Raw genomic sequence first — 15060 nt, 5'->3', positions numbered from 1 at the left:
AGGTTGCTGCGTTTTGTAGCGAGGACAGATAGTTCTGCAGGTGGCTGGTGCTGGCGGTGCTGTCTGTTGGATTTTGGTATTCCAGCAGGGAAAAATACACCCAAACTTCAGCAATTTAGGTGTTTCCAGAACACCTCACTCTGCGTGTGCTCAGGAGCGTGTTGAGCAGCTCTGATGAATGCATCCCCACCAAGCGTGCTCCTTCTCCTTCCACCCGGAACTGGGGTCTCCTCCACTGAGCTTTTGAGTGTGACCTAAGACAAGGTTTGCAGAGGCTGAGGAGGATTTTCCGTTACCTCCACTATGGTGGTACCACATGTGAGAAGAGAAGCAGTCTCCATCCTATCCTTCAAAACCCCATTTTGATGCACCCAGGGAGGTCTGCCCCTGCTTACCTGAGACATTTCAGTTTAAACATAAAAGAGATGAAAAATGCTCTTCTTGCAGCAGAATCACCTTATTGTACGAGCAGGTTAACAGAAAGGAACTAAGGTATTTTTCACTTGATATTAGAAAAGGTGGAAAACAGGGCTGAGAAGGTTTTCTGCCCAGAGAAGGATGTCCAGCTAGACAAGGGACCTTTTGGTGAATTGTACAGAAAAGTTACAGGCAAGTGGGGAACAGTGCTGAGGATGGGAGCTGGGACCCCAGGACCCTCCGCTCCCAGTCCCACTGCAGAGGGGATTTATTATTAAACAATAACAAAGAGGGAGAGGTTTCATCTGCATTTTTTTTCTTTAATAAAAGGATACAGCAGAGGCTCAGAAAGGGGAGATATCGCTAATCACTTGCTTCCATGCGCGTGTTTAACTGACAGTTGTGTGCCCAGGGTGATGCCAGCATTGCCATCCAGGAAATGAAACCAGCAGAAGTTTTTCCTATTAAAGCTGACACAGCTTGAGAGGGCTTCAACAACATAACTAAAAAGGAAAATGGACAGCTGGAGCTTCTATTCACATTGAGGCAAAAGATGGGGGAGAGGCACGAGGGATTTGGTGAATTTGAAAATACGGAGTAGTGTCTCACTCGTTACATGCTGCCGGCAGCAAAGATCAGCGCTGGTGAGTCGCTGCTCCCACCCGTGATGCCCAAACCTAGCTCCAGAAGGCTTCCTTGGGCAGACATTTGGGGAGAAGCAGTCCCCACAAGGCTGTCAGCCTGCGTGGCTGGAATTCACACCAATTTTGCCTCTTACTAACAGCATATCCGACTCGTGTTCCCAACCCACCATACAGAGAGTTTCTGTGGTCTGGCTTCAGGCATCGCAAATGCTTGCTTTGGAGCAGGAATTGCTTGCAGCAGCTCTGCAGGATTGTGTTTTCTTGCAAAATGTACATTTAAAATAATCTGTGATGTTAAAAAAAAAAAAATCTCCTCTGTATGTTACTAGTCTCTCTGAACAGGAGTTTTGATGATAAAGACTGTACAAAGTGGTCTGAAATAAAAGCAAGCTGCATTCCGGCTCGGTGTTCCAATTAGATGTGGCCTTTTTGAGGTATTAAAATGAGTGTAGAGAGGAGGGACAATTGTTGAAATTAATTTTTATGCCTATAGGCATCATAGTTACTTCTTTTTTTCCTTAGCTGATTGAAAAACACCTAAGTGACCCTGTTTTCCTAATGCTCCCATCGACTTTCCAAACCGACGCTTAAGGAAAGCAACTAAATTGCTGACACTTATCTGAGCCTAAAGAAGCAGAATCCCTTACAATTCTTGCATCGCAGGAACTGAGAGGCAGCAAAAACATGGCAGTTTCATAATTTGGTTTTACTGACATGCTCAGGCAACAAGTGTGACATCTTGCAGGAGATTTACAGGATCAAAGGAAGATTTTTGTTACCAGAACTAAAAGACAAATCCAGAGTTCCTTTACGTGATCCATTTCCATTTCAGGTATCCAGGTCTTTTGACGGAGCTGATAGGAAGGGAGAAGGACAGGAATTGCTTAGATTGGGGATCTGAGTTTGTCTGAAAGAATGGAGAAACGGATCAAGGTACAGTTTTAATTTTCTGGAGCATCTCAGAAGGAGTGGACACCTCAGTGCTTTTGTCTGTAGCTCCTAAAAGTTTTGATTTTATTTTACTGATGTCCTCATTTTCTTCCCAACCAATTTCTCCAGTGTTTGAAGCTTTCTAAAAAGAGGAGAGAAAGCCTGGAAGATCTACTCCACTGCCACATGTCACAGGGTGATCTCACGCAACGGTCTGACCATCCCATACATGATTTCTTCTTCAGACACCCAAAAGGCATCCCTTCCTGCTGGGCTCTAAACCTGCTCTCCTGGCCCACAACTGCAGCAACCACCTCCTCTCTGCCTGGGCTCATGCCTGGTGTTGGTTTGCTTATTTTTCCCTAAAGCTCACAGGAAGTTTGGACAAAGAGAAAGAAACCATCCAGGCTGATGGAAAAGCTGCAGTCTCAAAGGGAGAGAAAGAAAAGGAGGGAGAGGACAAAACCAGCCTTCATATTCCTCCAGGTCTCAGCCCCTCACTCATTTTCAGCACCTACACTATTTCTTCATGCTACAAGCCACCTACTCGCCCATCTCCCGGCCGTGGACCAGGAATATTCCCTATCAGCCAGAGCAAGCAGAGCCCTGGCCATTTCCTGCAGGGAGCAATAGGATGCGTTCATTTATGTACGCGTGGCCTCGTGCTTCATCAAGAAAAGCATTTCCCATCAGCTGGAGCGAATGGCCAAGTCCCATCCCAACTGGTGGGCAGATAAGCAAGGCTGCGACAACTACAGAAGATCCTGCTTCTGGGTGATATGGGTGAAGCACAAAACCTTCATCCTCTCCCAGGTCCCTACACCAGCAGGCACAGCCTTGGGGTTGCTTGTGCCTTGCTGTCCTGCCCGTGTTGGTGGACAGAGCTTTGTATACCTTGGGTAGGGCTGACAGGCTCCAGATGGTCGGCATGGTACCTTACAGAAGAGTCAAATCATGATTAAAAAAAAGCCACATGAGTGATTTTGAAAGTAATAAGATAATGTTGCCATAATACGAGGGACCTGGGATCAGAAAAGCAATCACTTTTGGATAAGTCGTTCAGCCATTTAACCTTCTTAGCATCTGAGAAATCCCCTGTAATGGACTCACGGTTATATAGTACCACCCCGTCTGTGAAGCAGACACTAATAATGTCATTGTTTTATCCCTCTTCATTCTGCTGTCAGTTAACCACTGTTTTCTCTGTTAGATAATAATAAAGCTGATGTGCATTTTACTGTGTTCAGATATATTGCTCTCTAAATGAGAGGGAATAATTCCAGTTTAATGTCAGGCTCCAGTGAAGGAAGAAATGAACATGAAAAGCAAGTACCCCCTTGAAATATTTGTTCCGAAAGCAAAATTTATTACTGCATACTACATGCCCATTTTTCACGAGTGTTTTGTACAGTCACGGTGAATTACGTATAAATTGTCACAGCTCCATTGGCTTTAATAGTACCAGCACCTCATGTTGAAACAACCCTTTGGAATGAGTGATATTTAAATATGGGTGTGAATATTGAGAAATCACAAAATTGAACTTTTTTGCTGAGGCCCATGAATATTAGCTTGCTACCACATCTCTTGTCACTCTTCACCTATTTTCCTAAAGAAAGGGAAGATCTGCTGAGAGCTTGCTCCATTGCCTAACCGCCCACACAGACAACGTTATCTCCCCTTCCATATTGTATTATCCATCATCTGATTTTATTGTCTTTTATCCTTTTAACAGCATTGCTACAGCATGTGGGTGTGAATGAGGAGAAGGTGCCAGCTCGGACCTGGGAGACTGGCAGTGCTCAGAGGTGCAGCTCCACTTCTCTGCTGCTACTCTACTGCTTCTGCCCCGGCCCGGGGGGGTGCCGGGGGGATACCAGACCGTCCGAGAGCAGTGAATGTCACAGGCAGGGTTTCATCCTCCAAGGTGCCCGGTGGTTGTGTACTGCCTGTCTGCGCTCCCTGCAGGGAGCAGTACCTCTCACTGCACAAGCTCGCAGGGAGAAGGTAATGTGAAGGGTTATATTTGTTCTCGGTTACTGCAAAGAAGTTGCACGGCCAGCGCTGTATTCAGAATTTCAATCTGTATTTTCACTTTCCTTGTTACACTTTTGCAGGCCCAAGTTCCCTAAACTTGCCTAATAAGTGCTGCTCTGATTTTAGTTTGAATTGTCTTTCACCTTACTATATTTCTTGTCTATTATTCAGATAGCAATAGATAACTCTTCATGGGCTTTTAAAAAAGAAAAATTCTCTGATTGAAATCAGTTGCTTGTTGTTTGTTTATTTCTTCAAGCAATGGCTGTTTTTGGATTTGAAATATAAATCTTATCGTAGCATATGTACACTATGGTAAACATCTAAAGAAAAAGGCAAGCAGCTTGTGGTTGAGCACAAGCAATAAAACAAATTTCAAATTTAGCATCATCCTATTTTCTGTAATGTGCTTCTGCCCTTCACGCACACTGTAATCCATCCTGGGGGTTGAGTAAGGCATTGGCTGAATGCTCAAATAACCACAGAAGGGAATATTTCACCACGGGATAGTCCAGGAGCTCTATTCTGAGATGTATTTAACGCAGCCTGCCAGGAGATGAGGAGCTCAGGTATGGCCACAGGATTGATTTGTTTCCAAGACACTCTCTTCTGAAGCCTCTTCTTCTCCTGGTGAGACAAGCATGTCTGATGGACGACTGTCTGCAGACAGGACCAAGAGCTTGTAAAGCTAAATAGAATGTCTGCTGGAAAATATACTCAACAAAAGCAGCAGTTTGTCTTTGCAACAATCTGGTGTTTGCACTGAAGTTCACTTTGTCCTGGAAAGCGGAGTAAAAGAGGAAAGGTTGAATAACGCATGAGAGGTGTCCTGTTATGTATGTAGACATACAATGGGGCTCAGGCTGTACGCTGAAGATGCAATACCAACGTACAGTGAAGGCATTCAGCAGAAAGAGAGAAGTGGATTAAGACGATTAAGACAGAAAAAATAACTAAATTTTCAAAAAAAGGGTCACGGACAGTGTATCTTTACAGTATTGTGGAGAGAAATTAGAAAATGGCCTGAACCCAAAGGAGACCGAGCCTGTGTGAGTCACAGGAACTCAGTCGGAAGCCTGAGAGGTAGAAAGTGAGCTCAGATTCTCAGTCATCCTCTCCAGGCAGGAATGAGTCAGACAAGCAGACATTTGATGATGCTCCTTCCAGAGAGGAACTGGAAAAGTTGCAGTGGGAGAAGAGCAGCCAGCGTGCGAGCTGGGCGGCCGTGGGGAGCAGCGGGAGATCTCAGCGCGGGGCGGCTTGCCAAGGGCAGCTATGGAGAGGGGTCTGAGGGCAGGTTTCTAACTGCTCCAGCCCCCACTGTGCTCTCATCAGGAGACCTGAGATAAAATCCTCATCCAGGTGCAGCTCTTGTTGCTCTGGCCCTACCACAGTGTCATTTAGCCTCTCTTGTAAATAAAAAAAAGAGCATTCTTGTATTGTCTTATTACTTAGTCCATGCTAGCTTTGCTCCGGATCATTTGGCGCTGACTTTTGAGCTGATTTACTTTGTGGCTCTTTCAGGTTTGGCACTGGAACTTTACAGCAGGAGGCCAGCGAGGCGCCTTGAAACCCCCAGCCCCGGCGCCGCACCTCCGGCAGCACCTGGGCAACGCGCAACTGCTGCGCGGCTGCTTTGCAAACCGGGACCTCGCACCCTGCCTGGTGCTACACAAAGGAGGCTGGGGGTGGATTGGTGATTTGAATGCAGGAATTATTATATACATTGTTTAGGGAAGACTGTAATATTCGAGGCCACTTCAGGAAAATAAAAGGTTGGAGACCCACACAAGCGCAGAGAGCTGCTTGGCGTGCCCCTGCGCTTGCTTTGCCGCAGGATTTGGGGAGGTTTGTGCGTGGGGAAGTCATGAGCCTGCTCTGCTGGCAAGAGGCACTGGCTGTTAGGTGTTAGGTGACATGATGGGAGGAATTCTTGGAGCAGCATCCCGGAGCAGCTGCAGCGAGGCTCTCGCTGCCTTCACCTCCCAGCCCGCTGAACGCCTCTCTGCGTGCACAGGGACGAGGTTAAAAGGAGAGCTCCAGGGTAAAGGAGTCAGACCCGTGCCTCTCTCTTGGCTGTATTACACCTCCCGTACTATGAGGCACGGTGGAGGGAACTCTGCAAGAACTTCAAATGAAATGAAAGCCTCTGTCCCAGTCCACCATTTGCTCCGGGGGCTCAGTGCCGGTGGCCCAAGGAAGCCCTGGCAGGCTCTGTGCTCACAGGTCTGCAGCGTGGGGAGGTCCGGCCTCACCTCCGAAGGCAGCAACTTGCTCTTCCCCTTCTCCAGAGGCATTGGGTCCAAGCAGAATCACAGCTCTGTTAAAGCTGAACCACAGAGAATACTTGTTAACACGAAGCAAATGCTTTAAGCCTAACCCCTTTCAAAATTTTCCCCAGTGCCAAAGCCCTTTTAAAGTAAAGGTTTCTGTGTCTTTTTTTTTTTCCCTTTCTCTCTTTTTATGCGGTTCAAAGAGAATATGCTACGTTACATAACTCCCGTTATTTTTTCAAATATTAAAAGCCACCAGGCGAAGCTATGCTGGTGAGTCGGGGCTGGGTAGAGGTGGCTCTGAACTAGGAGATCCCTGGGCTGGGATGTAGATGTGGCACCCAAATCTAGGCTACCGATAGCCATAGATGCTCTCTTGGGCTTTGCCCCCCAAACCCTGGTGCTGTAGGAGTTGAGGCATTTTCTGCTCTTTCCACATCTGCTCCTTCCTTTTGCCAAGGTCGCCTCTAATAAGGATGTACTAAATGCAGCTGAGTGGGCTAAGGGTGGTCTCAGCGATCGATGTTTTTCCTCTTACACATGCGAAACAACCATAAAAAGCATCATTTCCTACGTATGCTGCCCCTACCTCGTTGGAAATTTTTCTGAGATTCCAGGCTCTGAGTCTGGATGAAGAAGTTCTCCTCCCACAGAAAAAGTAAAGATAAATGATTTGGTTATAAAAGCACGAATTCTTATTTAGTGTGAATATTCTCCTGAAATGGAAGAGAGAATTATAAAACCTTTTGTCTTACAAAATGAAGCTCTTTCACAAAGAGAAGAAAGAGCATTAATTCATTCAGAAGACTCAGGATTGTTGTTTAAGAATGTCACGGAAAACATGCAGCAAAATGCGAAATACCAGAAATCCGAGCATTTTGGCATGTCCCTGAAAATTCAGTGGGGCTAGTTTTGTGGGATTTTCAGTTGGAAGGTGATATTTTCCAAGCAATAGGACATTTTTTAACCTGTGTATGTGTCAGAGTGGCTATTTATTTGCCTGGAGTGCAAATGCAAAGCTATATCAAGCAAAAGTAAAACCTCTATAAATTTAATATATATTTAAAAATAAAGGGAAAGAGCTGAAACTGAAAAGTAAAAGAAAGAAAATATTGCAGCTTCAAAGTAGCATAAGATTAAAGTGGATTTTCTCACTTTAGATAATATCTAGGTTATTAAAACATCACATATAAAAAATAGGCTATTTTAGAAGTAACGTGAAGGCTTGGTAGTGAAGGTTTCTGTCAATCCCTTCCGGAATAACAGCATTTCCCCAGTTCAGCTCCTTTTCTTATGTTACCCAAATATATTAAGATTTATCAGACAAGGGGGGTTCGCAGAGCTTGCAAAGATCCCCATTGCTTTTCTATCACCGAAGCTCTGCTCTCCACCAGCTGCTCTTCCTCCCCTGTGCACGCATGCAGCTTGCCTCCCCGCTCCCTTCCCTGCAATGGTGATTTGAAACGGTTTTATTTTCCTTTACCACAAGGGAGCTCTACTGTTGTGCTCAGCGTGCTAACGGGGGCAGTTTGTCATGACATTTTCCCTGGAAATTCCCGTTGTACGATGTAGCTGTCACGGAGGATCACTCCCTCTCCGGGGCTTGAATAGCTGCTGCTGAACTCCTGGACCTCTGCGGCAGCTCTGCTCGGCGTGCACGCATCTCTGACCTCTCCCACACGCAGGCATCTTCCATTAAATTAATGCCCAGGCTTTGCTTTAATCACTTTAGCAAACCCACGGAGTGACTGGAGCGCTGTGTTTGACTGCTCAGTTCAGTGAGGGCACAGGACAGTATCCAGCCACATCCCCATCACTTCTTGGGTTATATTCCAAGGCTGATTAAAGTATATTTGTTGAAAAGGATTCAGCTCTGACAAAGAACAGGATTTTTAGTGGCATAGATCATTAAAATCTGGGCAAGATACACCCCTGTCAGGGTTAATTAATTTCTAAAATAATTCAGTTGTGGTGATTCCTGAATATACTGAGTGTGATTTTCTCTACTTTAACTGAATGACCATGTATGCAAAATATTTTTTTTCTTCAGAACTCAGAACATCTTGAGGACAAATTTAATACCTTTTTATTGTCCTTTTCAGCACAGTTTTTGCAGGGAACTGTCTAAAAATTTATCCTTTTATCCACCAGCTCCACGCAGCCCCTTCCGGGCTGCAATAACAGTCTTTTTACAACATACATCATTTAGTGCAAACCAGCTTGGGGCACGAAGGGAGCTGATATCCTCTATCTATTAACTTTGAAGGAGAATTGGAGGTAGAAGGCAGTTAACTGCTCACACTAAGCAATAAAAGTCAGATCTTTTATTTTCCGTTTTGCTCATATAAAGAAACCTAACACAGCCTGACACTAAGACAAAGTACACGCTTGCCATGGATTGCAGCAGTGAGCTAACAGTAGATATTTTACCCTTCCTAAACTGCAGCTATGTGAATTTTCTTCAGAGGTCTAGGATCCAGGACAGGATCTTGCTTACGCTGTGATGATACAAAGAAATCCGAGCCTGTTGGTAGGCATGTATGTATGTGTGAGGTTGTAATCGAATATTCAAAGCTGCCAATAATGAGTGATGCCAATGATGGCAAGGATGTAACTGAAATGACAGTGTAGAAATGAGCCCTGCGATCTGCGACACATACAAATTAAAGCTAGGCTGCATCTTAACAACTTTCATGAAGTTGCTTTGATGCATATTTTATTTTTTCCCACTAAATAAAATGCCATGTACTCTTTTGCCTGCAGTTCCGTCGCATGAAGTCTTTCAGGATGTCATTTCTCAGAAAGTTCTCCTAAATCAAGGCAGAAATGAAAGCATGAATTTATATGCCAACAGACTCGCTGGGATGGGTGGTTTGCAGGGCAATAACAGTTTAGTAACAGAGTACTCCCTTGCTCTACACCCCCTGCCTGACATTAGCTGACAGAGGGGATCTCGTACACGCTCAGTACCTGCAGCTCCCCAGATGTATTTGCAAAGACATTGAGTGCACCCGTTTCCTTGCAGAAACTGTTGCTTGCCACGTGACCCACATGAGCTAAGGACCAAACTTGCTCATGTTCCTTTACCTCATCTTGCATGGATAGCTATGGCACTGCTTATAGAGAAAGGCAGTGTAAGTGCTGTAAAGCAGTTGTGTTAATAACCAGGCTGCCCTGTGCGGAGTTGATGCTGTCAGATTTCAATATTGCAACACAGATTGATTTTGTACATTTTATTTTTAAGGCAAAGCACAGCCAAAAATGTTTCAGGAATGAAATGTTTCTGCTGCAAAAGAACCAGCTGGCTGGGGCAAGGCAGCTCCTGGGAGCCACCCCAGTGTAAGTGCTCGTGGTGAGGCTCGGCAGCGCAGTCGGGGTGCTGTGAGTCACGGGACGGGGGAATCACCAGGCTGCTCTGCAGCCCCTTCCAGCCACCAACAGGCTCTGGTGCCCTGGGCAGCCCCACGTGGGCCACCATCCGTGTACCCTGTGCCCACTGGCCACAGAGCTGCGTTTCGGCTCAGCCCCTCTGCCCTTGCCTGAGCTGTGCTGCCGGGGTGTTATGCCCAGCCCCGGGCCTTGGCCCTGTGGCTTCATCCACAGCTGCCCCATCACTTTGCACTTCCCTGGGGCTCTGGACTGTGGCTGACCCTGGCTGCGGCCACTGGACCTGCTCAGCTCTTGCCCAGGTACGAGGGGGCTGCATCCCTGGCTGGGGGTGCTGCCCTGCTGTCACCCTCGGTCCTGCTTGCATGTCCCTTGCTGAGCAGCCTGCTCCGTCCTCTCCTTGGCTCTGCCATCCACACCCCAGCTGCAGCCTGCACGGCGGTGAACCAAACCCTCAAATGCTGGGGCAAGAAGAGGGGAATAATAAGAGTTGTTTTCCAAATCCATAATTCCTCTTAAATGCAACTTTTTCCTCTGCACATACGGCTGAAAGAGATGGCTACAGAAATCTTTGAGAAAGCACAGGTTAGAAATGTGTTGGTCCTGAAATGTGTTAGTCAGCTTATAGCCAGGAAGAAGGAAATCTCCAGCCCTTGCCTTGGTGACAATGTTCTTGGCAAGAAAAAAATGCAAATCATAATCACTGTTTTTAAAATCTGGCCTCTTGAAGGAGAAAGGAAAGAGAGATGCTGAGAAAGCACACAGTTACAAAACTGGGAAAATGTGATTTTTCTGGGCTTTGGGAAACTTAACACCTTGTCCAAAACATTCAGATGTCCCTATCTCATCCAAAGCGTGTTACATGGCTGGGTGATCCAGCAGCACAGAAATGTGCTGTCAGTGATATGGAAGCATCGCCTGAGCTAGCAGAAGGTGCTTACAGTGCGTCCGTGAGCAATGAAGCAGGAGGACACGCTCAGGTAACAGCACGGGCCAGACTGCGCGGCCGGGAGGCTGTTCCCCTAGAGCTGCTTGAACTGTGGTTAGAGAAGCTACCAAGGCAGGAGAAATGATGCTTTGGACTGTGATTTTCTATGCCTTGCACCTTCGGGAGAAATAAAAATAACCTGTGCTTTGCCAGCAGGGAAGAGAGAAGAAAGATGTTTTAATGTGAGATTAGAATATAAAGGGCAAATGAGGAAGTTGAGAGCTGTGAAACGTGAGGGGAGCAAAGAGAGCATTGGCTAAAAATGGGGAAAATGGAAGGTTGCTCCAGATAAAGATGCTATCTTCTGCACCCAAGTCTCTGACTGTTTTGAAGGAACCAAAATAGGTTTCTTCTTCTATTTCTTTTCCGTGTCTCCTTTGACATGCCAACTGAGGGCTTACAAGATTTTCATGAAGGTTCTTGCTCCCGGTGAGGCTGGCAGGCGTCTGCCAGGCTGGCTGCCGGGGGCTGATGGCAGACCCTCCTCCTTCTCCCTTGCACCCTGCTCCTTCCTCCACCTGCCCCGCTCCCGCTGCCAGCTCCTCTCCCTCTCTGGGGCTTGTCAGCTCCCTTCCTTCCCCACAGGCAGAGTGTGAGATTGAGAAGAGCCTTCCAGGCAAGCAGCCCAGGAAACGTCGCAGAAGAACACCAACATTTTTTTGCAGCAGAATTAAAGATTTCAGGCAATGTTGCCAAAAAAATCCCAAACCCAACGAACCAGGGGGCTTACCAGAACAGTTTGCCCAAAAGTGAGAATTCTTGACTCAGTGAAGACTGCCAGGTGAAATGGTGTGAGGGGCTGGAAGGCCACCTGGGAGAGGTGCAGAGAAGGTCCACGATGATGGTCAGGAGGGCAGAGAAAACCTACTGAAAGCCAGGTGTGCTTCCACTCCTGACATGAGCGCTGAGGGGAGGTGGGATAGATGTCTATGAAGGCATTAGGGAATAAATACCCTGGAAAGGGAGGGGGGAAGCAGTTTACTTGAAAAGGGCATCTCATCAAGAAGCTGGTACACAGAGGTCATGGATGAACTTCAGGAGGAAATTACAGGGTCTCACCCTCGGGATGCTGTGGCTCTGGGGCAGCTGGTCTCCTCGCAAGGTGCAGTGTGGGTGGGAGAGGCGCACGTGAGGGCTCCGAGCACGTCTCAGCAGCTCCATCGGGTCGTGGAAATGACTGCGCCATGCTTGTGCCTGAGCAGCAGCTGGGCTCAACGACTCGGGAGGTCCCTTTTAATGCCATGTGCCTGTATCTCCTCACCTTTCGTGTTTTTTCGCGAGTACGTATCCATCTGTTTCCTCAAGCAATGGAAATCATTTTTACCTTGGGTGAAACTTGCTAATGGCAAGAAAAGAAAAAGAGAAAACAATGTAAGAAAAATACTGACACCATCACTGTCAGAAATGTTTCACTTTTTCCCCAAAGCCACCACAAATCCACTCTGAGTCTATTTTACATTCGCTTTTGAAACATCTGCAATCAGAAACTGTGCTTCAGCTCAGCTCTGTCATCTTGTCTATTATGTGCAAATCATTTACTTGCTTAAAACGTTAACATAAAATAACTTTGTTTCATCATAGTTAGAACTTTTTTCCTGGAATTTATATGGATTCTTTATTTTGGGAAGAAGTGAACTTTGATGGAAATGCACAAAGCAATGCCTGAGCAGCGAGTAGTGGATCAGAAACTTCTCTGTGTGTTGTGCTACATGAACAAAGGGATTTTGGAAGGTGGGAAACTGCTGGCAGTGGGAAATAATTTCATGAAACATTCACCTAAGGGACAGCCATTGAGAGCAAGAATTTTGACAAGAATTCCAAAGGAATTTGGGGTTTAGAGGAATATCAAGAATATTCAGTTTTCATTATTGATTATAATTAGAATTTTGCAAAAGCTGTTCAGCTTTGTGCATTTCATTGCTTGTGACCTAGCCACTGCCTTAATCATAAACTGACATTAAACCCAGTAGATGCTGTCTGAAAGCCCCTTCTGTTTAAATCGCTGATGAATGGCCATTTCAGTACATCAGTGGTTTCATTCCTGTCCTCAGTGGCCACATCTGGATGTGGAAGGAACCCCAGGCCACAGCTGCCCACCCGGCTGGTAGCCCGGGCGAGAAGGGGAGCTGCTGGGCAGGTCATGGAGCCGGAGCTGTTTCATCACCTAAACACAAAGACGGGGACGGAGTCGCTGGGGAGGTGCGTGAGAACTTGCTCTGCTGCTTCTGTGGTATTGACATCTTAGAGAACAACGATCTTCTGTCTCACTATGAAAGAGGAAAAAAACCCCCCAACATTAGCATTATCCCCAAAGCTTGTTCATCTGTTTAAATTCTCATGCTCAGTTCTTTTCTGCTGTCAATCTACTTATATCTCTCCCTGAGGAAGAATTAAGGACTAAAACACTCCTCCAGTAACACTGGAACATGCCTCAAATAATAAAGGGACAGAGAGAGAGCAAGGGCAAACTGTACCATGAGGACAGGGCTGGTGAAAACTCAAAATTTCTTGAAAACAAGAAGTGCTGAAATTTTGTGGCGTGTTTTTGTTCCAATTTGGAATGAAAAACATTGAGGGGAGGATAAAAAAAGAGAAGTGTGTTTTTAAAATATTTTTTGTTCAAGAATTGTGTTTCAGGTCTGGTTTGAGTTGTTTGCAGTTCTCTATTTTTATATCCGTCGCATTTTTTTTTCCACTGTTTCAACGACCAAGTATGACATAAAAACATGTTGATGTGAACTTATGAAACCAGCATGAAATACAGTACTAATCCAAACTGTCCATAATGGTGACATTATAGGGTTTATACCACTTCTTTCTTGAATACATAGCCGAGGCATTTTAATTTTTTTAATTCAATTTTCAAATAATTTGAAGATAATTTTTTCAAACAATAAATAAACACAAATAAAATATGCTGAACACTTTGCCCACTTACACTCAGAAGTAATGGTCCTCACTTCCACTCACTACACCTCTTAAGTCTCTTAACTGATCCTGGTGAACAAATGAGCTCTGAAAACTGCAAGCTTCTGGAAAAACTTGAAATTTCAAGCGAGGAAAAACTCTGAGAATCCCAGCCTGCTTTTACTGTCATCAGAGCTAAGGCAGAAGGAGCTGGAGGAGCAGCAGTGCCCTGACCTCGGCTTGGAGCATGGATCCTTCTGTGTTCCTACCAGCACGGGTCCTTGCATATTTGAAACCTTACATCTCATTCAAGTAGTAGCAAACTTGCAATGAAGATTTGGGTGGCACAAATATACTTTTTTTTTTTTTTTAATAGCTGAAACTTGATTATCACTTGTTACAAACAAGCACACAACTTTATATACCTAATGTAAGTGAAAATGAAACCGTCTGTTGAATGGCTTCCCACTACTGAATAACAGATGCATTAAACATGTGCCATAAACGGTGCTGGTGGCTTTGAACCTACTGTGGGAGGCCAGATTGTTTTCAGTCTTCTCCCGCAGTGATTGATTACCCTCTGGGTATTGCTCAAGTCGCATATTCCACTTTTTGTCCAGCATGAGGCAAAATTGAGTGAACTGGTAGCTGTTACATGGGCTGAAGTCACAGAGTTCAGCATTTACTGGACTTCCTCTCTAATATAGCCATAGAGCTTCACACTGTGGTTTCTGAATCTAGCTCAGCTCTAACTGAGCTAAATAAGTGATTTTTCAGCCCAAAGAGTTTGAGGACTCCTGACAGCTTTGCAGTAGAGCTATTAACTCCTGTGTTTCAAATTTGAAATGTACACACCCTATACTGTTGAAGTTACTTCCTGCACATATTTCACAACATTTGTGAAAATGATAGGTTAAAAACCCGGAGTAAAATTATACCTTTTAGCTTGAAATACATGCTAGGATTCCTGTGCTTCAGGAGAGAAATGTTTGTCTTTGCACAAACCAGCCTGCAAGATAAAGGAGGGTATCAAAGGTACCAGAATATATTGGAGCTGTTGCTCGAGGGGTCTCTAAAGGCTGTTGCTGCTGGTGCCCCTGTACTGGGGAGTGTCTCTGTGTTTGGCCTTTCATGTTGGCTTTTGCTGTTGATGGGCAGAGTGTGCATCAGGCTAACTCAGGTTGTGTTTAGCGACAGTTCTGATAAGCATGCACAAAGATACACAGAGAGGATGATCTTACAACTTTTTTTTTTTTTTCATTATAGCTAGACACATTGATTTCATCTCCTACTCTTCTGACTTTGTCCTGGAATTGTTCCATTTGATACCTTCCATTTTTGGAAGAGCTTTTGTTTCTACTGCCTCCAGCAGGCTGGAAACACATTAACTGAAATGCCCATCAGATAATTCACCTTTGGAGGTATGAGTACAAACCACCACATTTCAAGGTTATTTTAACAGTTCTGCTTGCCTTTC

The sequence above is a fragment of the Balearica regulorum genome, chromosome 14 (genome assembly GCF_011004875.1).
Source record: "Balearica regulorum gibbericeps isolate bBalReg1 chromosome 14, bBalReg1.pri, whole genome shotgun sequence".
Classification (NCBI taxonomy): domain Eukaryota; kingdom Metazoa; phylum Chordata; class Aves; order Gruiformes; family Gruidae; genus Balearica; species Balearica regulorum.
Note: the sequence above shows the minus strand (reverse complement) of the source record.